This window comes from Cupressus sempervirens, chromosome 4, assembly GCF_028749045.1.
Source record: "Cupressus sempervirens isolate cs-2001-9-10 chromosome 4, ASM2874904v1, whole genome shotgun sequence".
Lineage (NCBI taxonomy): Eukaryota > Viridiplantae > Streptophyta > Pinopsida > Cupressales > Cupressaceae > Cupressus > Cupressus sempervirens.
In genome coordinates this window covers 70,328,890-70,354,448 of record NC_143121.1, presented here as the reverse complement: position 1 = coordinate 70,354,448, position 25,559 = coordinate 70,328,890, and positions in this window count along the sequence as shown.

The window sequence follows — 25,559 nt, the reverse complement described above, 5'->3', positions numbered from 1 at the left end:
AGGTTACATATATTGGCCATTATTCCTATAAGATGTGTCATCAAACAAATAAGACCAGTTTGAAAAGATTGTAAGTGCAATTTTCATTAAAAAAAATTAACAAAAAAATTTTTAAAATTATTTTCACGTACCTCAATCTTTAATAGAGATGTTGTGGGTGCATATCTATCAACTACATTTCCATCATTGTCAACCAAAAACTTAGTGAAGTTCCATTTTATGCTATCACCAAAAAATCCACCTTTGATTGATTTCAAGAACTTGGAAATAGGGGTTGCATTACTACCATTGAGCTCAACCTACATCATCAAATTGCAATTCAAACACAAAAGATAAAATATAATAACTTTGTTTACTAGTTAAATGAAACTTGAAAAAAAAAAATCAATTATTTTACAATAAAAATGCCCCTAAAATATCTAGTAAAGATATCTAATGAGAAATCAAAATATAGCTAATATGTTAACCTTACAAAAAATAGGAAACTCTGCTATAAAGTGAGTACATGCCACCTCTACAATCTCCTCATTATCACTTGGTTCCTATCCACCAAACTAATTGCAAGGGAAGGCTAGGATTTCTACTCCTATAGTTATCCATATTAATATTTATCAGTTACTTGACTCATATTATAGAGTATTAGAACAAGCTAAGAACCATTTGTTAAAGTTGGTTTCTAGAAAAGAATTTGATAACAAATAAGTTGTGTCCTACCTACCAACAATAGCTAAAACATTTTCAGAGATTGCCATATTATCATCAAGATTACCATTTTTTTGTCATTGATTATAATATTATTAAAAGATTTAAACTCATTAACTTGTATTTTTTTAGTAGTGATTCATAAATAATATTTGTCAAGCTATGATTTTAGTAATTGTGATGCTGAGGCAAAATGGAAAAAAAAAATCAAAACTTCATTCTAAAGATTCTAGTATTGCTATCAGAATTTAACTTGTATTTTTTTATTAAAATTCATTGATTCATGTTTCATGAAATCATTTATTATGAGAATGAATGACACATTTCACTTATTACACCTAGGTGATGTTCACAAAAGTGAATTGGAACTTAAGTTTTAAGATAAACTTCTGATAATAAAGAATTCTTGTCCAATCTAATAGGTAGAACATATCAGACATATTGATTCATGTTTTCTTAATTATGACTCAAAAAAACTCATTGACTTATATTTAATAAATTTTGAAATGTAAAAATTCATCTCTCATGATCACAGTAATATTCATAAATTGTGATATTGCTATCAGGATTTAACTCTGTGATTTTGAGTCAAACTCATTGACCCATGTTTCATGATTAGTGATTCAACATGAATCCATCTCTCATGAGAATAAATGGAACACTTAGCACTCATTGGATCTAGGTGATGCTCACAGGGGTAAAGCCCTGGGAGGAAACTCCATAGTTAAGCACACTCAATCTGGAGTAGTACTAGGATGGGTGACCTCCCGAGAAGTCCAAGTGCTTCACCCCTGTGAGCATCACCTAGATCCAATGAGTTCTAAGTGTTCCATTTATCCCATGAGAGATGGATTCATGTTGGATCACTAGTCATGAAACATGGGTCAATGAGTTTGACTCAAAATCACACAGTTAAATCCTGATAGCAATATCACAATTTGACTTGGTGTGGAAATTATCTCCTACTTATCAATATTCATAAAGATTAGTTTTTCATTAAACCTAATTCTAAAGGTTATACTATTGCCTCATTCTAAAGATTATATCAATGCTATCACAATTCAATGTGTAGTTCTCATTCAAAATCATTGATCTATATAAATTGTGAGTATTGTGGTCTTAGATTAGGAAATTTGGTAGGATGCTAAACCTTCTTGATTCTCAACTTGAAGAAGTCAAAGAGCTTGATTTCTAATAACTACAAATAAACTATTTTCTTGAGCTCTCAGACTCTCACATGATCTAATCTAATCAAAATTGCACTAATTTGGTATAAGACATTAGTTAGCACAATTGGAAATCTTGTAAATCTGAGGAAAAACACCAAATTTAGCTTGGCCACAAACAAGGGCATGTTAGGTTAAAAGTATAGCCTACCTATATTCTCTAACAAAAAGACTTGAGTAGCTTGATTAAGACCACATGGCCACATTACCATATATTTTATGTTTCTTTTGTCCACAACCTTTCAAACAGTTTCTTAGGTTTGTGGTAAATTTGAAATTTGATGAAGAGCCAAATTATGGAAAATTGATTTGAGTTTTAGATAGAATCATTGGTCTGAACCCCATGGTCAGACCAATAAATACACATGGTGCTCTGAGGGTGTGATTATTTCTATAGGAATATCAAACTTTGGAATGTATGTAGGATACTCTCTAATGTGATTTTACTTTTGGTGAAGGTTGTCTACCAGGATGGTAAAAAGAGAAGGAGGTTAACTATGGAGGAAGGTGGTGATGAGAAACCAAAGAATATACTATGGGCATAAAAGCCACCCTCATTGATTTTGATCCAGAATTCAAATTGTAATCACAACAGTAACAAAAGCCATGTAATGTAAACACAAACTAGATCGCTAATCTGAATACAATATCTCCAAAAATAAGTGAGATCCATAAAATTAAAACATTTGAGATCATAGAGAAGCCATGATTTACTGTGAAGCCCTTTGAAGCTAGCAATTACCAAGGTAGGCACATTCAGAAAAAAGGCATAGCTAGAACACACAAGATTGCAAGAAAGAATTCCTTTTTGCAAGTATATTTTCCTCTACAATATGATATTTATAATAAAAAGAGTTTCCTTATTAAGTGTCAGTTTATTTTCACTAATATAATTAGATGTCATTACTAGAAGATACCATACGCAATGATTAAGTATATTTGCAGTCAATATGATAAGAGTATATTTGCTTATGGCTCTTAATAACAAGTGATAATGTAACGCCCCACCAAGGGATCCAAAAGAATAAACCAAAATTTTTACTAAGTTTGCCACACTTTTTTTTTTTTGAACAAGAAGAATAACATACACATCAAAAACATAGTAGTGGAAGCAATAACATACAATCAACTAAAAACATACATAATAGGTTACATTCCTTAAGGCTCCCATGGCGTTGAGTCACATTTATATTTAATTAATACTAAGTCTAACAAATACCACATCCACATGAAAGAATAATTAAAAGTCCAAAGTCCATGTAAATAATATACATTTGTTCCAAATGCCACTTGGCAATAAAATTTGGAATGCTCAATCATCCACTGTACATGTCATAGGGTATGAAAGGCCAAAAGAATATACATTTATAAAAATAGAATTTACATCATCCCTATCGGATCCATGATACAAAGTACAGTACAATAAATGAAACCATCCATCATAAAGATATAACTATCCATCATAAAACATAGAGATAGAAAGAAAGAAAATGTAGACAAGGAAACTCCAACCATAGTATCAATGGATAGATCTCAATGGTAAGAGTAAAAATCACTACCATTGACTGCGTGGAACCTAAATGGCCCACTCCCACCATGCTAGGGAGATAGTCTAAAGTCCCAAATAGGATATCAAACCAAATATCAAAGTACTCTCTAAGTCTGGAAATCCCTAAAGATAATCTAACTCAAAGGTACCAAGATAAACTGACATCTAATTCCTAGAGGCACACAAAGACATGTAGGAAACCTACTATGTAAGCATAAAAGTGTCATTGCATGAATCACGCTAGAGTTACCCTAGCAGTCTCTCAGGACCCCGACCCCCTAGTGATCCCTATGTGGCCACTAGTATCCTCTCATACTAACAAGGCATACGATGGATGCAAGGTCGCAACCAAGCATTCTCTCTACTCCCATCCTACTCTGTACTAGCACTTGAGGCATGGGCGAGAACATATAAAGACTCTTATTAGGTTCATTTTATTCCCATTTAGTGTAGTGTTTTCACTTATTAAACAAATTAAAATGGGTTACCTTGGGAACCACTTAGGGCCCTAGCCTCCATTGCAAGCCACTTCCCAACAACACATATAGATAACCTACCCTAGGCTCATAAAAGCACAAATCAATAATCAGATAAAATCACCTTAGTCCTATACAAGTGACTAGAAAGAATCAAAAGATAATTCAAAATAACACATCAATTCTCTACTAGCAATTGGAAAGCATCCCAAAAATAATACTGATCAAAGACTCATAATGGTTAAGTCAAACATGTCACAACATGATGTCACCAAGAACAAAGCAAACAAACACCTCAATCCTATCAAAGCTGTCATGTCCTAAATTTAACAAGACAACGTACCATCAAATTTTTTTATTTTATTTTATTTTTGATCTTCTAAGTTAATACCTAATACACTGATCAGGTTAAGGAAAGAAGAGATAGGAATAAAGTGAGATTCAAATACATAACATTAAGAAGCGGGGTTAACATCTCTGCCTACTATACAAGTTCAAACCCCTAAGTCCTAAAGCTACGGGAACCCTTAGGTTCAAATTTTACAAGGGGTACGCTGTCAAGTTCAAGGTACCTTTTGGGGCTTCCAAGATCTTAAGTCAACCATGTATCTAACCCTCATTACACTATCCTAGATCAATATTTTAGGAGAGTCTGATTCTACATTTAAGGGTCAAATTGTCGTAACATGCTAATACCCAATCTAGATTCTATCATGACTCATTTTGAGCTAATTGTAATATTGAAACATTTATCATTAAACAGTTTATAACATCTAACTCATTTTCTATTGTAAATCAACCCATCCTATTTTGTACCTTAGCCAACTCGAGTTATAATATTTTTTTATCATGCTCTCCTATAGAGTAAATATTTCCAAATGTGTTATAAACATCCTACACTTTCCATTATGTAGACGCCACATTTTTTTCCTCTTTTTTTTCATAAATAAGTCACTTTGCACGAACACTAATTTCAAATATATTTTTTTCTTTTATAAAACATAAATTTAAAATTAACATTATCTTCAAGTAACTTGTCTTAAACTTATAACATTCTTTATTTTCTAATCGATCTAATTTTCTTTAGTGACATTCCTTCCATATGAACAATATATATGTATAATTTTACTTTATTTTTTATTTACTAATTCCTAACTCCTTTAATAACCACTAATCCAATTTAATGTGACTAAATTATTTACTTACTAATCACTAACAAACATTTCAACATTCAACTCAACTAACTTACTAGCTAGCTATAATAGCAATACATAATAATAAAACTAACTAATTTTAACCTCTAACACATTCTAACATCTAACCCCTAATCCGTACTAACAACTATTTACAAAATCAACATAAAAATACTACCCAACACTTAGCAAACAATTTAACCTAAACTTACTAACTAAAATATTTCAAGATGTCAATCATTAGTTATTCCGCACTTCCACTAGTCCCAAGTTAATACTAATTATCCATGCTTAGTTTCTTTCTAAATTTAACCAATTCACCTATCTACTTGCCCTTTCGTATGCTTTTACTATTATTATTTAAAAAATAAATTAAAAAATTGCATGTTGAGATGAGAAGACTAGCATCATTTCCTACACATTCATTTTACATGATCACATTGATAGGACTTTAAATTCTAGTATTACAATTTCATAGCTATTTTACCTACCCATCTATTTCTCTAGTAAAAGAATTTAAAATCTAATAAATTCACAATTAATTAAATGAAATTAATAATTATTCCCTTTAACCATGCACCCATTTAAATTATTAACTCCTAACCAACATTCTAATCAATGTCCTATAAACTTACCCATGTCAATTCTAACTAACTATTAACTAACCATTGTTATTTATAAACAATAAACTAAACAACTAAAAAATAAATTACTAACACATGTTTACCCTTAACATACCCCATGTCTTTCCCCTACCACTTTAATCCATGTGAATTCTAGCCTCATGATATGACTTTTCAAAAAAAAAACACACACTTTTTTACTCCTTGTATGTGCCCCCTAAATAAATGGTTCCCTCCTTCGTTAATACCAAGGTGCGCATTTTTAAATAAAAAATGAGTGTGGGCAGTTATAGTAGCAAGTACACCTACTAGGGTTAGGGTTGACAGTGCTAAAAGTGCTCAAATTGTTTGGAAAGGGCATGGGTGGGGAGATGGAAGGTGGGACCCCTTCCTCCCTCTTTCCCATACAATGCATATATATATGCATAATCATGGTCGCCTAGTCTTCGAGGGGCAGCATACTTGATTTTAATGAATTTTTTTTTAGTTAATTATTTTATTGTTATATGTCCCTATCAACTACCTCATCATCCCTTACATGGGGATTTGTTTTTTTAATAGATTTGTTGACTTCTTATTTAGGGCATAATGAACTGTACTTTGGATGTTTTATCATAGGGTATATATTATATTAAAAACACACTTGATTATCTAAAGATTTTTCTATTAATTTCACATTGTGAAGATTCCATGGCATATTCTCTTGAATATTTTAATACTCTATCTTAGTTGTATAATATTTTCACTTTTCCCATACAAATTCCAGAGAGTTAGTGAGCACCTACATCAAGATGTTTCTATGTACTTATACATTCTATTTCCTCTATTAAATTTCTTCTTTTAAAGTCTACAGAATCCTTCTTAGGTTATTACAATGATGATTTAGAGTTACTCATTAGACTAAATATAGTCTAGATTGATGATTGATCTAGCATTTAGACATTAACTTAATGCATTAGATATACATTTCATGACAAAGTTACATATGACTTTCTGAATTGATTTTATCTATGAATTATAAAGTTTAGAAAACATTGCTCAAGGATAAACATCATATTCTCATGTAGGATTCAATTTGAATATACATGCACAACTATTATGCAATAGAACTAAGATGATCATAATGTTTCAACAAAGATAATCTTCCTATAAATACAACTCTTTTATGATATCAAATTTAGTTTGGCAATCTTTTGCATACTACTCCTGAACATCAAGCATTAAAACCCCTGATTGATATTCCTATTTAGAGCAATGAACGACAATGTTATTACAATGAATTTTCTCTTCCATGATACTCTCATGATACACAAAAAGGTGGTGAAATCAACATATCAAAATGTACACAACCTAAATGCTATTCACTAAACATAGATGTTTCACCAAATCTCCTTGCCAATAAGAGGAAATAACACTACTTTTACAATACATTTAAATGCACACAACAAGAAGGAATTTGCCCATAGCCTTAGCTCAAATACAACAAAAGAAAATGTCTTCATCTCCTATGCACATGGAAAGACAATAAGAGCTCCAAGTTTTCAAGATCATCTAGCAAGGACTTGCAAATGAGAGATAAAAATGGTGAACCATGAAGGCTCACCTCCCAACCTAGGCCTCAAGGAGGTCACCCCTACGCTAGGGAAAAAAGGCTCAACCAAGATACATTCAAAAAACATCACAATAACAAGAACCAACATGAATACCACAGTTTAACAACACATTCACAATCCCCAACCAAGGCTTGCACAATGATTCACAATTGGAATCATAAACATTGGGTGAAGGTGGGCTCTTCAAGGAGCAGAATACCATATCCTTGTGAAACAAAAAATATTGCAATTTCAGTATTCCAATAAGGCTTCCAAGAAACATGCCACAATAAGGCTATCAATAATCACATGCCCTCAACAAGGCTATCAATAATCACATGCCTCAACAAGGCTATCAACACATACTCCTCTTCACATATCTTCACTTATACCTCCCATAGAACAATAGAAAGGCATATGGCTTCAATGGAGCCCATACTCCATGAAAACTATCCCCTCTCCAAGAGGAGGACTTCTCAACTTCAATGTTGAGCCCAACTAACCCCTTCACCCCAAGGCTTCTCTTCCCTCCCAAGGGTGAGTGATGCCTTCACACCCAACACACCATTCAATCCACCATAGCATTTCAAGAAACAAAATCAAAGGCAAATAGATTCAACAAACACACTCACATACACTAACATTTACAACATGCACCACATGCAACACATAAATCCTACAAGAACACTCTTACATTTTCCATCCTCCAACTTTCAAGAGATGAGAAAAAACATGGCATGAAGCACTAACCTCCTTCCAAGCTAATGGCTATGAAATGGTGATGAAAAGCTTCCTTCCTTGGCTTCCAAGTTTCTTCTCCCAAAAAACCCTAAGTGTCTCTACAATTAGAGAGTTGGTGAACAACCACTAAGTTTGGCACAAGCTCCCTAAAAGGACCTCCACTTCCATACCCACCTACCCCTCTTATACCCTTGTACCATTCTACCAATAGAAACTTAACCAAGTGGTGGGATGAGGAAAGAAGTCATGTGACACTCTGATTTTCGAATTGTCTTTAAAATGACTAGTTTAGAGGGTCTCCTAAGTCCCCTAGGCCAACTTATGGTTATATTTAGACCCCCAACCTATACTACTACCATGTGGGTAACTTATTTTCACCAAAATGACACCTAGGGACCACTTTTAGGACCTCTAAAGTTCCTTTCAAATTTACTTTGAATTCCATCATGAAGGTGACTCATCCTAACAATCTCCAAGGTGAGTTAACTTAGTTTCATAATGGGATTAAGTTTAGGTTAAGTGACTTCATGCCCAAAATCCTACATGACATGTCATTTACACATAAACAACACAAGTGTCAAATGACACACACACATTGAATACTTACACAACACGATGACATCTCGCTAATTAACCATGATCTTTAAACTTATAACACCCATGCACAATCACATTATGAAATAAACACATTACAATGAGGTTTTGAATCTTCCAAAGATTCACCTTGGCTTTACCGTGTTCACATAGGTTGAACCTTGTTTCCCCGAATAGTCTCCATGGTTCAACTTTCCTACACACTCAACTTAATGTCAATAGCCTAATGAAATAATATATAATGCATGCAGATAAGTGTAGAATAATCCAATATTACTTAATTGCATTAACATATTCAGTTAACTTCCTTCTAAAAATATTCAAAACATTGAAATATCAAGATATGCATAACATTAATCTTTCTAATCATAACAAAATTACCGTTCTAAATACCATCACAATCCTTGTCTATCATAATAATGAAACACTGAAGTCATATCTATTAAATCATTAAAACATGTAAAATGGATCGTACTATATATGTCATAAGTGAAAATCACTATTGTGCAAACTTGTCAACTAGTATCCCTTTCAAATCAACTGACCAAAGTAATATTTCTAACAATGTCTTATTTATCTTGTTACAAGGTGTGTGTGCCCCTAGGGTTAATTTCTCATGCCATTGAATGTTTCCAAATTATGTCTTCATATTTTAAAACCAATCTATGAGTGCAACCATTATGTTTTTTTATCATTTGATCTATATTCATTGGTATTTCTTACGAGAGTGAATGTTAATTCATCTCCCCTAATTGTCTAGTAAATCATAACTTGAATCTTGTGACTAGGTTCTTAGCTTGAACATGTTAAGTCTCATTTTCATGTGGTCCTATCTTATCGACCTAATGCTATTGAATGGGTATTACACTTTTAATAGCCAAAATCTACTTTAGTCTCTAATAGGATCTCATAATTCATTATTAGTAACAAAAATATCAATCATAACCTAATCAACTCCTAATCATATTTATTTCATCAAGATCTATAATAGGGTACTAGTGTAGGCCTTACAAAAGTGACTGGAAAGCAATCCAAATATAGCTGATCAAGGACTCAAAAATGGTTAAGTAAACTAGGTCATACATTCACCTCAGTGTCACACAAGAGCACTGGAAAGCAATAACAATCAATAGATCAACACACATCATAGAGCATACCAGACACATTACCATTGTTGAGTTTTAAATGATCAAGATCAAACATCATAATAATACAAATGCAAAACTCTCAAGCCTCTGGTAACAACCTAAGATTGGTCAAAGCTAGGACAAACCCCAAAACCCCAAATCATAGATAGTACATAGAAAATAGGATAATCTCACTATTGGGTTTGATTTAGAAAACATAATGATGAGTTAAGTGTAATGTTTCTGTTTCTAGTTTATAGTAAGGTTTCAATCCTCGTTTCAGTATAAATTTTTGAGTAGATAAGAATTACCATTTTACCCTTGCAATTAAACCAATTATCATTCTCAAAATTAAAAATCATAATATGGCTTAAAAGTAATATTAATAATCCAACAAATTATTAAAATAGTAACTATTGGTTATTGAATTCAATACTCCCAATACCATTAATAATCGAATTATTAAATAGTAAATATAATTAACATTATTAATTGATATTTATTATTTATTCAAATTAATTCCAATAATCATTTGTATTACTAAATTTAATGGTTATTAATTAATTAATAATCAAAAGCTATTAACAAAATTCTTTAATAAATAATATTCACTAAACATTAGTTAAATTTAATAATTAATAATTTAAAAACTATGAATTAAATTCTTTTTAATAAATAATAATTACTAATCATTAATTAATTAATTAAAAATTATTAGTAATTAACAAATTAATAACAAACTAAATTTAATTTAATTATATTAACATAAAACATTTTTTTTTTTTTAAACAACATATCATAATTATGAAAGCGATTTGAAAATCATAGTCCCTTTAAAAGGGACGGTTGCTTAGTGGCCCGTTGCCTAAGGCAGTCACTGCCTTGGCAGCTGCTACTATGGTTGTCACTACCTCAGCAACTACTACCTTAGCAGCCGAGGTGGCATGAGGGTGGGGTAAAACCCCCTCTATTTAATATTTAATTTTTTAATATAAATTTTTAATATATTTTTTAATATATCTTTTCCAAAAAACAAGACTCCCTCCAAATTTATATTTTAAAAATATTTTTGTAATAACATTTACAATTTTAGTCTGATAGGAAAAATACGTTTAACCATTCAAATTTTCAATTTAAAATTTTATTGTATTTCAAACCCTTCCCAAATTAATTTCTTTTCTTAAAATCTATTGGAAGAGGGTTGTATAGATCTTTTAATTTTCTTGTGAATCGAAGATTTAACATTCATACTAAAAATACATAATACTGAAACATTCATCACAAGAATTTTTCAAAAAATATTCAGCATACATGATGAAGACAGGAAAGAAAGAGCATAATAAATTTTAGTGAGTAATCACAAGCATCTACCTAGACACTAATGCTAATTGCTATGCCCAAGAGAATTGTATAGTAGTTCCTCCTCTCAAAACCTTCTTCTTTCTGAAAATTCCTTTCCTCTTCCAAAATTCGTGGTCCCCCGAAAATGAACCCCCAAGTTATGATATGGAGTTCTCTCCTAAAATCGAGGCACTAATTATGAGTTCACCCGAGAGAACTCCTTGCTCACCAGACTCCAACTCTAAATTAACTTTTCTTTATCTTTCCTTTGTATTTTCTTTTTCTTTCCCATGCACGTTTATTGAATTATGAAAATTACTTTATCTAATTTTTACTTGACTTCTCTTTTAATTAATTTATTAAATTTAATCTCATGCACACATCATGCAACCATGAAATTTTTAATAAATTAATTTCTTTTTCACTTCTTAATTCATTTTTGAATGTTAAATGATAACATATTTATTAACTTAATTAGTAATAGTATTTAGCATTTTATTTAAAAATGAACTCTAAATATCTTATTATTAAATTACATAAATATTATCATGTTCTAAAATTATTCTTATAATTTTTATCTTCAAATTTAGTTCTTTTTATTTAATTAATTTTCAAATTAAATATAACTAAATATTAAAATATCATAATAATTTTTCGTTAAATTAAATCATTTTAATTTAATCTTTTAATTAGACTTAATTAATAGAAAATTTCACCAAGGACTTATAAAATAAAGTACGAAAAATCCATCATAGCAAAACACATACAAAATCAAACTAAAGGGTTATAATCACGAATTAATGTCATTCGATGCATTCAGAGGGTAGTCAATTCAGATACTTGTCCTAATTTTCTAAGACAAATGGCTTAAAGGTTTAGGATTTGGACTTAAGAATTTATCTCCCCTCTCTTACCATTGAGATAATGCGATAGGGTATGCTCATCCTAGCAATTCAGGGAAATTGATACCTAGTACCTACAACCTACATAAAATTCACACATGTACAAACACAATATTCTAAGCTAAACAAGCAATGGAAGGAAGTGGTGCATCGTGTAGATCCCGACTAGTAAGTTACTACGACTCCTTTTCTTAACCACATTAGAAATGACATACATAAAGAAAACATATACACACACCATACACATGTAGTATGGGGTAAGTATCCATAAGAAAACACATATGATCCATCTAACTAATTATCATCAATTACTGAAATCATTGAATAGTCATCATGCATACATGAAATATAGAATACCAAGTAATCTCGTCATATAATCAATTGAATGTAAAACAATATCTAATAATCTCAAAATAATACTACTAATAATCCAGCATAAAACTGGCCTAAAAGAGTTCGGCAAAAAATAACAAAATGCAAACTAGGGGTAGGCACTATAGCTAACAAAATCTTATTCTTGAAAAATCTATCTATCTATCTATCTATGTATTATGAAATTACATCTATCTATATATATGTATGTTCATATATGATTGAAAAGATCATTTGAGTAGAAAGATTGTTATTGTTGACGAAGTGTTTTTAATCATTGTTTTGTCACTGATGTCAAACATGCTATATGTTGGTAAGACAATTGCTTATATCTTTCAAGCACTATCACTTAGTTGATTGATGAAGAGGATTTGATCAACAAGATGTAACAAAAGTACCAAGAGAAAAAGTTGAGTTATGATTATGTATTAAAGTGTAAGAATTATTTAAGACAATGATAACATAAAGTATTGATGATCTACTTGAGATTACAAAATGATTGGCTACAATTAGAAATTTTAGAAGAAAAAGGTTGGACAAAGTTCATTTGCTAAGCTTGACCAAGTTGATAGAAGGTGCTGAGAAAAGTTAATGCAAGCTGAGCAAAAAGTCAGTTGGAGCTGAGTGAAACCAATTTCTAGTAGATGCCAAGCAAACTAATAGGTGCTATGCAAGTATGTTGAGTGATTTTTAGTTGATGCTGAGCACCAGTAAAATCCAGTTGATGCCATGTGATTTTTCAATAGATGTCAGAGTAATACAGTATGTGTTGAGCATTAGTAAATTGATAATGCCAAGTTGTTACATTATGAAAAGATCAGAGATTTGCCAAATAAAAGCTGATAAATTTGTTTTCTTGGAACTTTTAAATCAGGAAGAAGATAAGATTGATGAGCTAGAGGTACAAAATCTTATGTAAACCATTTTGAAGGTGAATTCAAATGGATTTTAGGAGAAGTTTCTAGAGAAGACAAGATATAGGGTAGATAAATTATATCATACCTAATCCATCAAAAAACCTAATTCTTGAGATGGATAATGAGTGAGAAAAAGAATTCTAATTCTTTATATGTAGGGATGTTTGGTCATGAAGAAAAGTTTGATAGAGGATAGAGAGTTTTTGGATGCAAAAATCTAACAAGGTGAAGGAAGAGGGTTTGCTTCATCAAGTGACCCAAGAGGAGAAGTCTACAATAGTGAGCTAAGTAAGAAGGCTAGAAAAAATGAATGATTGAAGGGTGAACAAGTTGTCAGAACTACAAAGATTGGAAGCCAAGCAGAGTTGAGGACTAAGTAGTGATCTGTAACTAGCAAGTAAGGTTGTAAGTTGTATCAGATCAAACTCTATTGTTACTCTCTAACAATTGTATCAGATTAGGGTAAATCCTTTGGAGAAAGGTTGACTTAATAGTCATTGGAAAATCCTTTAGCAAGGTGGCATTCCAAGTGAATGACCTAAAGTCCTCTAACTAGGCTCACTTTTAATAAGGTGGTTGAAATCCCTTAACTGGATCACATTTAATAGTGTGTGCTGTAACCTTTAACAAGGCATCACTTTAGAAGAGTGAAAAAGGAGTAGCATGTTACTGGTGGTTTTTTCCAAATTGGGTTTCCATGTTAAATCATTGTGTCAAGTATACTGGTGAATATGTTGTGTCTTATGCTTTACATTTCTACATGTTAGTTTAACAATAACATATCAGTTTTGGTTAACACACAATGAATGCATGCATGGTAAAGAAAGTTTGAAGGGTTCAATGAATTGTGAAAATTTTTATTTGGACATCTGGACCTTGAATAACTAATTCACCCCCCTCTTAGTTATTCTAAAATATTTCTGACAATTGGTATTAGAGCATAGTTACTTAAGAGGATTAGTTTTGAGGTATTAAAAGCACAAAGATCAGGATATCAAAAAGAGAGGTACCCAAGCTGAACAGAGATGACTTTTCTACATGGAAAAGTTTGATGAAGCTAAATCTTGGAGGACTTGGAGATTATGCACAAACTTGCATTACAATAGAACATGTTGATCCAACAAGAGCCCTAACTACTGAAGACTTGAAGAAAAAGAAAGAACACAAGCAGGCAATGTTGGAGATTGCCTCTACCCTAAGCTATGCTGAGTTTGATGACATCAAAGAACTTAAAAGTACAAAGAAGATGTGGGATGCCCTAACCACTATCTATGGAGGAGACAAAAATGTACAAAAATCCAAGTCAGAAAGCCTAAGAGGTAAGTTTGATGATATGAGAATGGAAGAAGGTGAAAACATTGCTCAATATGTTGCTAGAATAAAAGAAGTTGTTAGTGCAATAAAAGGTGCAACTGGTAAAATAGATAATGATACTGTGCTTAGTAAATTTTTGAGAATAGTGTTGCTCATGTATGCCATTAGAGTGTCTACAATCCAAGAGTTAAGATGTATGCTAGGAAATGATCTAACCCTTGAAGGTTTGGTGGATAGACTCACTACTTTTGAGTTATCTAATTTTGACAACTACAAACCAAAAAGTATTGAATCATCTTTCAACATAAAATTGTTACTAAAGGATTATGAGGAGGTAAAGCAAAGAAGAAGGAAAGAAAGGTAAAGTATGCATCCAGTGATAGCAGTATAGATGAGGAAGACATTGAACAATTGGAAGAATTGATGGCTAGAAGATTCCACAAAGGAAAGGTAAATGTAAAAGTAAGTTGCCTATCATTTGTTTTAATTGCAATGAAGTTGGCCATATTACAGCAATATGTACACAGAAAAAAAACTTTAGAGAAGGGAACAAGCACAAAAACATAAGAGAAGATGATGGAAGAGACTGCAGAGATAAAGGCAAGAATTCATGCTATATTGCTAATGAAAATAACTCTGATGAAAATGATGATGAAGTGGTATATGTTGCAATGAAGGATGAATCAAATGAGGATGAGGCTACTGAACATATGACTTGTGTGAACAAGAATGAAAAATGGATCATTGATAGTGGATGCTCACATTACGTGACTAGAGACAAAAGTAAGTTCATTACCTTAACTTGTTATGATGGAAATAGTGTAAGATTTGGTAATGATGCACGATGTTCAATAAAAGGAAAAGGGTCTATTAAGTTTACAGACAAGATCTCATGTGACAATGCTTACTATGTTGAAGAATTGAATTATGATTTGTTAACTGTGTCACAATTGAATAATTTGGGATGCAAAGTTGAGTTTGAAAACAAATCAGCCAAGATATATGATAAAAACAGAAATCTAATTGGAAAAGGTGATCAAACTAGGAGTAATATGTTCTATTTGGATATAGAAGATGCTAATTGTCTTATTGTAAAATTTGATGATGTATGGCTTTGGCACAAGAGATTATGTCATGTTAACTTTGATGATCTAATTAGTATTAGTAATATGAAAAGAGTTAGAGGTTTTTCTAAGTTGAAGAAACTAGAAAATATAATGTGCAAACAATGTCAACTAGGCAAGATGACAATGTCAAGCTTTAAAATCAAAGCTTACACCTCTACGAAAATAATTGAAATTATTCATACTAATTTGTGTGGACCTATTGAAGTGCAAAGGTACAAAGGAGATAGGTATATTATGCCACTTGTTGATGATTACTCTAGGATGATGACTGTTATGTTTCTAAAACAAATATTAGATGCTTTTCAAATGTTTAAATGGTACTTGGCAAGAGTTGAGAAAGAAATAAGTAAGAGCTTGAAATGCTTGAGATTATATAGAGGAGGTGAATTCACTTCACATGAATTTGAGATGTTCTACAATGACAGAGGAATCAAAGATAAACATTAGCACCTAAGACCCCTCCACAAAATGGAATTGCTAAAAGAATAAATAGATCTATAATGGACTATGCCAAAACAGTAATGATGGAGAAAAATGTTGCTCTAAAATACTAGAGAGAAGTTGTAAGTACTGTAGTATACACTTTGAACTGTGTGCAAGTAAAGAAAGGTACTCACTCAACACCTTTTGTACTATGGTATGGCCATCCACCTAATGTGAAATATTTTAAGGTATTTGGAAGTAAATGCTATATTCTTAAAGATGTTAGGAGTGGAAAGTTTGATGCAAAGAGTGAAGAAGGTATATTTTGTGGTTATTCCACAAAAAGTAAAGCTTACAAGTGCTTAATTACTAACACCAACAAAAATGTGGAAAGTGCAAATGCAAATTTTGATGAGTCTATAAAAGTACATGAGGCAGAAACTACAAAGGAACTAGAGGACTACAAGACATTTGCATACTATGATGAAGGAATGCCACCTGTAGAAGATGTTACAAATCATGCAACAAATCAATAGAAAGTTTCAACAACTGCTGAGTCACATCTTATGAATGTCAAGTTGCATTTAGCTGCCAAGTTGCAAAATGACGAAAATGCACAATCTGACTCTAAGATTGGCACACATGAAAGAGATGTTGAAACACCTGATAGAGATGCACATAGTGATACTAAAGCTGCGAGACAGAATGCAACTACAAGAATTGGGCCTAGACTATCAAAATATGTCAAAAGACACCATCCTATAGATCAAATTATTGGAGACAATGATGCAAGGCCAATGACAAGAAATAGGTTGAGAGATGAAGCATGTTTGTTAAGCATGAAGGAACCTAAGACAGTGAAAGATGAATTGGAAGATGATGATTGGTACAAGACTATGGAAGAAAAATTCAGAAGATAGAAAAGAACAAGACTTGGAGCCTAGTTCCTAGACTAGAGGACAAGAATGTGATTGGCACAAAATGGGTATTTAGGAACAAGCTAGATGAGAATGGTGAAGTAATAAGAAACAAAGCAAGACTAGTTTGCAAAGGGTATGCACAAGAAGAAGGAATTGACTATGGTGAAATATTTGCCCCTATTGCAAGAATGGAAGGAGTAAGAATTCTGCTTTCTTATGCTACATACAAAGGTTTCAAAGTTTATCAGATGGATGTTAAGTTTGTATTTCTAAATAGAATATTAGAAGAAGAGGTACATAGAATAGGCAGAAGGATTTGTGGACAAACATAATAAAAACATGGTATGTAAATTGCACAAAGCACTGTATGGATTGAAGCAAGCACCAAGAGCATGGTATGAGAGACTTCACACTTATCTTGTTAAGATTGGATTTGAAAGGATAGATGATAACAAAAATTTGTACGTGAAAATAGACAAAGAAAAAGGTTTACTATTGTCTAAAATTTTTGTTGATGACATAATGTTTGGAGGATAAGATGCTCTGTGCAAAGATTTTGCAAATTAGATGAAACATGAGTTTGAAATGTCAATGTTTGGTGAGATCAAATTCTTTGTGGGATTACAAGTATATCAAATAAAGTATGGTGTATATATCAGTTAGTCAAAATATATCAAAGAGATATTAAAGACATTTGGACTTGAGGACTCAAGACCAGTAAGTAAACCTATGGTAACAACACTCAATCTATCAAAGAATGATGAATTAGCTGAGGTCAATCAAACATTATACTGATCCATGATTGGAAAATTGCAATATGTAGTACACAATAGACTTGATATTGCATTAGTCATGGGGATAGTTGCTAGATTCTCTGCTAATCCTAGAGAGAATCACACGATGGTTGTAAAAAGGATAATGAGATACTTGAAAGGAACAAAATAGTATGGATTATACTATAAGATGAATGAAAAGTTTGAACTCAAAGCCTACACTGATGCTAATTGGGCTAGAAATATTGATGACAAAAAGAGCACAAGTGGAGGAGCATTTTTCTTAGGCAGAAGACTTATTACATGGACAAGCAAGAAGCAGAGTTGTACTTCCCAATCTACTACTAAAGCAGAGTATGTTGTTGCTACCATTAATTGCACAAACATTGTATGGATCAAATAGCTTCTTAAGGGAATGAAGGAAGAGAACATTGAACTAGTGACACTTTATTGTGATAATACAAGTGCTATAAATATATGAAAGAATCTTGTCATGCATACAAAGACAAAGCACATTGCAATAAAGTATCATTATGTAAGTGAGTTGGTCCAAGAAAAAGAGGTGAAGATGGAATATATCAACACAAAGGAGCAAATTGCTGATATCTTCACCAAAGCATTACCTAAGGATGCTTATGAGTATCTGAGAGGACAATTAGGGGTGATACCCCTATCAAAGGCTATGTAAAAGAGAAAGGGAATACCCTGCATCAAATAAGTTGATATTCATTTCATACACATTGATGTAGTGAATCTTACTTTAGGAAGTTTCCTACAGTAATTACAGAGCTAGAATTTTGAAATCAGTCACAATCAAGGTGACAGAGGGAGAAAATTAAAGAGCCTGCAAAAGCTTGTATCTACATACATAAAGATGCAAGTATTGAGTATATGTCTTTAGCATTGTTGTCAAAGAGGGAGAAAGTACAAGAAATTAATCAAGTGCATACTGATCAAGAGGGAGATGATCAAAAGTAGAAAATCAAGTTAGAGGGAGAAAGTATAGAGAAAGTATAAGGTACAAGAGGAGAAATGAAATGAGAGCACATCATCAGAAGATTAGAAGATTGAAAAATCAAGAGAGGGAGGAAGTAGAAAGAAAAAGAGGGAGATATTTTGAGGTTTTGTTGATCCATGAAAAAGAGAATGTTATATTTTGTAGACTAAGACGGAGTTTCTAATAGAGGGAGAAGTGTTATTCACAAGATTTATTTTTGGTATTACCTTACTATTTTAATCTAGTTAGTTTATCATTTGTTTGACTAATTGATGAGTTTGGTTTACCATTAATGCCAAAGAGGGAGATTGTTTTGGATTAAGGTAACAACAGGTTTTGAAGGGACCCGAAACCCTTAACAGAAAAGAAAAAGATAATCCAATAAGCACAACCAGGTTTTACAATGACCTAAAACTTGCAGTATAAAAGTTACAAAATTAGGTTTTACAGGGACCTAAAACCACAAAATAAGACCATAAAATGAAACCAAGTTTTACAAGGACCTAGAACCTAGTGTTTGAATAAAAGGAACAAAAACTAGATTAAAAACCTAGACCAGAGACCAGTTACTAGTACCACCACCGGAATAGAGACCAATTACTAGAAACACCACTAGCTACTACTGCATCTCTTTGATTTTTTTCACCACCTCTTTGCCCACCTCCGCAGTGCTTTGGATGGTATCAGCAGCAAATCCTCCAGTTACCTTAGCCACTTTCTTTCTTGAGCTTTGTCTTGTTCTTTTTCTTAGTCCACAAGGAGGCATGATTTTCTCATTATTTCTCTTTCTTGAGCTAGTAGTAGCTAGACAAATGCTAGAAGTAACCTGCTCCATCTTATTGCCACTCTCTTTAATCAAACGATGGAGTTTATGTTCATATTCCTTTAGTTTATCTAGAATGTTACCAACCTAAACTTCCATCTGAATGATCTTTGCTCAGTCAATTTCCTGGTCCTACTGCATCTTTCCTACTTTTCTTTTCAAATTCATTAGCTCATTGTACATCCAAGAGTCACCTTGGAGAGAGGAGTCGGCCTTAAGCTTAGCAGTATGAAGGAAAGAAAGCATAGTGTCCTTACCAATAGAGTCATCCTTCTCCTTCCTCGTTTCTTCCTTACTAGTTGACTCATCCTTCTATTTCCTCATTTCTTCATCTACATTCATAACATCCTTACCAGTGAGGTCCTCCTTTTCCTTCACCATTTCTTCATTTTCATCCCTCACTCTCTAGGTGTGCTCACTCTAGTTTTTATCCTCTTCTTCAATATTATCTGACCTAGTATTCTTATGATTACTCTCCTCAGCCTCATCCTTACCAGTCTCGCCCTTACTTCCAGGGTAACCCTCCAAATTTGAACTAAGATCTCCCACATCCATATTCTCCTCATCCTCCATATTCTTATCATCATTATTATCTAAATTCTTAGACTCAGTAATCTCCTGTACATTTTTTTGAGGAGTTTCTTGCTTCAAACTCCTCCTTCTCACACTAACACCTTCCTCGCCCTTACTCTTCCTATAGTAGGTTTCACTAACAGAGCCCTTCTTTTTCTCAAAGGGAGGGGAAGAAACAATAGCCTTGTTCTTATAGTAATTCTCAATTTATAGGACTAGCCCTTTATGTAAAATCAGATGAGACTCTTTTTTCCTATGAGCTTGAAGACTTTGAAGCAAAGAAAATCTTAGATAAAAAGGAAATGAAATCCTATCCTTATATCGAAAATGATTCAGGAACACAAAATAAAATTTATGAACACACTTTTCCCTACCATCTAAAATAAAATACTCATGGGTGCATGAGAGAATGTCTTGCCAGATAGTCTTAATTTGACCTTGTTCATAAAAGTCACCATCCTTCTCTAGATTCTTTTCCTCTTCATCAGTCTTTGGAAATTTCTTACACACAACATTGAAAATACAATTTTCCTTATTAAATATTATACCCTCCTTAGGCATCCCTATAACCTCGGCTATGAAATCTTTAGACAAATGAACTGTCATCCCTTGCATAGAAACCCTATCCTCGATCCAATTTTTGAAGAATGCCTCTGTGACATGTGGTTTATAGCCATGAAGGCACTCCAGGTAAGTGGTGACATTTCCCTTCTATAGAATTTTCTAGATAGAGACTTTGGCCTTTCATGCTTTATAGTTCTTTGGTTCCTATTTTCTTAGTTCCCGACCCATTTCTAAAAACATTGTTTCACTGCAAAATGCCAAAGTCAAGTAGACAGGTAGATGTAAAGAATTAAGAAAAGCCAATGTGTTCATTAAAAAAACTAAGGTTCTCATTAAAACACATATGTGCCAAGTCAGGATAATAATCATATTTATGTACTTTCTTAGTAAAATAACACTGGCTTCCATAACCCCACTTCCATTTATCATTAAATTGCTAATCTTAGCAAATCTTTTCCTCCGTCGCATGAGTTCTGTCATAATTAATAAGAGCTTTCATATCCATGCTCCTTCTTAGGTCATCATGCCATGTCATCTTACACTCCCATTGGATAGCCTGGTTAGCAATCTAGTTAGCTACAACATTTCCTTCATGAAATGAATGAGATATAAGGACATTCTCAAATTTATCCATTAAAGATTTAATTTCCATTACACTAGCTTTGATAGACCAAGTGATCGAGCTTTTACCATTAAGAATATTTACAATGTTCAAGGAATCTCCTTCCATCCAAAGGTATCAAAAACTAGTTTCCACTACTAACCTCATCATATACAAAGTTGCAGTAGCCTTAGCTTTATGGCTATTAGAAATATTGATAGGCATAGCAATAGCATCTATGATATTACCTGTGTGATCCCTCAAAACCCCTCCACAAGCCACTTTGCCTAGATTTCCATTAGCAGCACCATAAAAATTCCCTTTAATCCATCCCATTGGAGGAGTCTTCCACTTAGTATTCATTCTTAGATCTTCTTTCTTCATATTAGAACCTTAAGAAAACATTCGATTGTCAATTTGGAAATATTCATTACACTTTCTCTGGGAATTGAAGTTTACAATGTTTTGACCAAGCACTCACCCTAGCATTTCTTTAGTTCTAAAGATTCTGTTATTTCTTTCTTTCCAAATACCCCACTAGAGATGGGGAAGAGTAATTTTCCATAGGAAATCAACATCATTATCCTTAGATGGGAAAATCCAACTCTTAAAACATTGTTCTATATTATTTTGGTGGACCCAAGTGATATTCCAGAAGTTGAGAATAGAACTCCATACTTGTTGATTGTAAGTACAGTTTAAGAATAAGTGATCGCTATCTTCATAACGTTCTTTACATAGACTGCACCTATTAACCACATTAATGCATCTCTTTTGCAAATTTTCCTAAGTAAGAATTTTATTCTGAAGCAAGATCCAATAAAAGATATTTATTTTTGGTATAAGACCTTTTACCCAAGCTCTAGTCCATAAAGGGTAGTTACCTTTCTCCTTAGATTTGAATACAGAGGAAACTTTGAAATGGCCACTTACATCAACATTCTATATCATCTTATCCTCCTTAAGGGGATATAAAGAAAAGGCATTCAACATAATCTAGATTTTAGGAAAAGCCTAGTTAACATCAACAAGGCTAACCCAACTATTATTAAACCAATAATGTCCCACAAGAGTCTCATATAATTGCTTACATTTATCTATATGAGTCCTATCCTCAAATTCCTCAATCAAAGGATGATCCAAAATCCAAACATCTTCCCAAAATCTAACCTTCTACCCATTTCCAACTTTCCATGAACATCCTTTACTTATGATATTCTTAGTTCCATACACAGCCCACTAGATAGCAAAAGGGAAAAGAACATCAGGAGATGACAAAAAATTAGATAAAGAAGGAGCATTAAAAAGATACTTATCTTTCCATATAGTACTCCATTCCTTATTATCATGATATACTCTCCAGCCCTATTTGGCTAAAAGAGTTCTATTCATACTTCACACTAACCTAATTCTCGATCCACCTTCCTTGATAAGCTTACAAATTTCAAGCTATCAAAGCCATTCTCTTCCTTTCCTCTATGCCAGACCAGAACAATAGTATCTACAAATTTTGTTTGAATTCTAAAGAGACTCAAAGCATAAGTAGGAATGCTTTGGAGACAAGCTTTAAGCAGGGTAATTTTGTCAGCCTGACTCAAAAGGTTACCCTTCCATCTAGCAAGCTTCTTATTAAACTTCTTAATGAGATCTTCCCAAAAAGAATCTGGAGCTTTAGGTCCTAAAGGGAGGCCCAAGTAAATTCAAGGAAAAGATCCTATTGAACACGCTAGAATTTTAGCAATTTTGTTCTATCTTAAGATAGGGGTATTAATAAAAAACAAAGAGCTCTTATTCCAATCTATCAATTGAGCTGAAGTAGAAGAGTATAGGCTAAGAGCTTTTTTGAGATTTCTAGCTTTCCTGACTTCAGATTTCCCCATAAAAATGGTTTCATCAACAAATTGACCATGGGAACAAGTAAGAGGTTGAGAAGAAGGCTGCAAACCTTTAATATCCCCTTACAAAACTAGTTTCCCAATATACCTCCCCAAACAATCAACCATAATAGTGAATAGAATAGGGGATAAAGGGTCTCCCTATCTCAAACCCCTAAAAGGGCTAAAGAATCTAGAGGAACACCCATTCACCAGAATAGCAATTGAAGTAGTAGAAATCAACTAAAAAATTGGCCTCACAATCCTATGATTAAAATCAAAGGCCAATAAAATCTTAACAAGAAAAGTACATTCCACTCTGTCATAATCTTTTGCAATATCAATTTTCATGATAAAACCCTGATTATTGGAACAAGATAAACAATGAATATTCTCGTGAGCAACAATAATAGAGTTAATAATTTGCCTACCTGGAACAAGACCATTTTGCTAAACAACAATAAGAGACGGGAGCACCAAAAGCATCTTGGAAGTGAGGGCTTTTGAGATAATCTTATAGAAAGAATTACACAAACTAATAGGCTTGAATTGGTCTAAATAATTATCCCCAATCTTTTTAGGAATAAGGCATAGGAAGGTTGAATTGATCTCCTTTAACATTCTTTTAGCCCCAAAGAATTCTTTAACAACATCACATACATCTTTTCCAACCAGATTCCATGCCTTTTGGAAAAAGAACATAGGAAAACCATCCAGTCTTGGAGACTTACCCCCTCCTAAAGAATAGACTTCCTTTAAAATTTCCTCTTCCTTGGAAATGGCACCTAACAATTTGTTTTTCTCCTTAGTAATTAGAGAGGGAATCACCTTTAAAAGTTTAGCTTAATGAGTGGAATCAATGTTAGAGTCAGATGTCATCAAAGTGGAAAAAAAGGAGACCATCTCTTCTAAAATGTCCTTTTCCTCAATAATCTTCAAATGACCCTTCTTAAGATATGAAATACAAGTTTTAGCTCTATGCTTCAAAGTGGAAAGATGAAAAAACCTAGTATTCTTATCTTGTTCATTTAACCAAACCGATCTGGATCTTTGCCTCTAATAAATTTCCTCTTTAGTAACAATGTCATGATACTCCACCAATTTTTCATTTTCTTCTCTAACAAGGTCAAGAATGTATCTTGCCCTAGATATTTTGTAGTTGTTCCTTAATACTTGATTTACTCTCAAAAATATTACCAAAACATCTTTTATTCCATATTTTAACCTCCTTTTTGACATTTCTTAATTTTGAAGCCACTCTAAAAAGAGCAGTTCCATCAACTTCTATATTCCACCATTCAGCAAATTTACTCTCAAATTGTGGGTGTTGCATCCATATTTTTTCAAACCTAAAAGAAAAGGTTTTTTTGATATTAACCTTCTCAAAAATAAAAATCAAAGGGAAATGATCTGACCCAATTTTCTGGAAAGCCTATAACTTGCATACAAAATCTTTAGTCCAATCAGGAGAAATAAGAGCTCTATCCAATCGAGCCTAAATACACTCATCACCTGGCCTCTTATTATTCCAGGTAAACTCTATTCCATGAAGATCCATATCCATTAAATCATCCTTATTAATGAAATCCATTAGATCTAGTCTCCCATCAAGCTAACTCACATTAGCCCCCTTTTTTTCATGGTCATAAAGAGGAACATTAAAATCCCCTGTGAAGATCCATCTGCCAAAATAGTCTTTACTCTTTATATAAGATAGAGTTTTCCATACCTTTTTCCTAGAGTTCTTAATATTAGGTGCATACATATTAACAATATACCATTCATTATTCTAGTCAATGCTAATAATTTTAACCACCAAAAAATGTTTACTAGCATTCAAAATAGTTCCTGAGTAGTGGGATTTCTTCCATAACATCAGAGTTCCTTGTAAAGCTCCTTTTGAACTACTTGCTTTCAAACAATAATCCTTAAAAGACTTAATTTGTTCAGCTCTCTCCTTCTCAATCTTAGTTTCTTGTAGCAAAAGAAAATTTGGCTTATGCTCCCTAAAAAAATTCCTAACAACAACAAGTTTATGACTACTATTTAGTCCCCTAATATTTCAAGTAATTATTTTCATGTTTTTTTTAGGGGTAAAATCTAGAATGGTTGCCTATCTTCTATCAACAATATTTTGCAAACTTTCTATTTCTCTATTTTTCCTAGAAGATTTCCTTCTAGGTTTCTCCGAAGTTCCAACATTTGGTTTCACCTT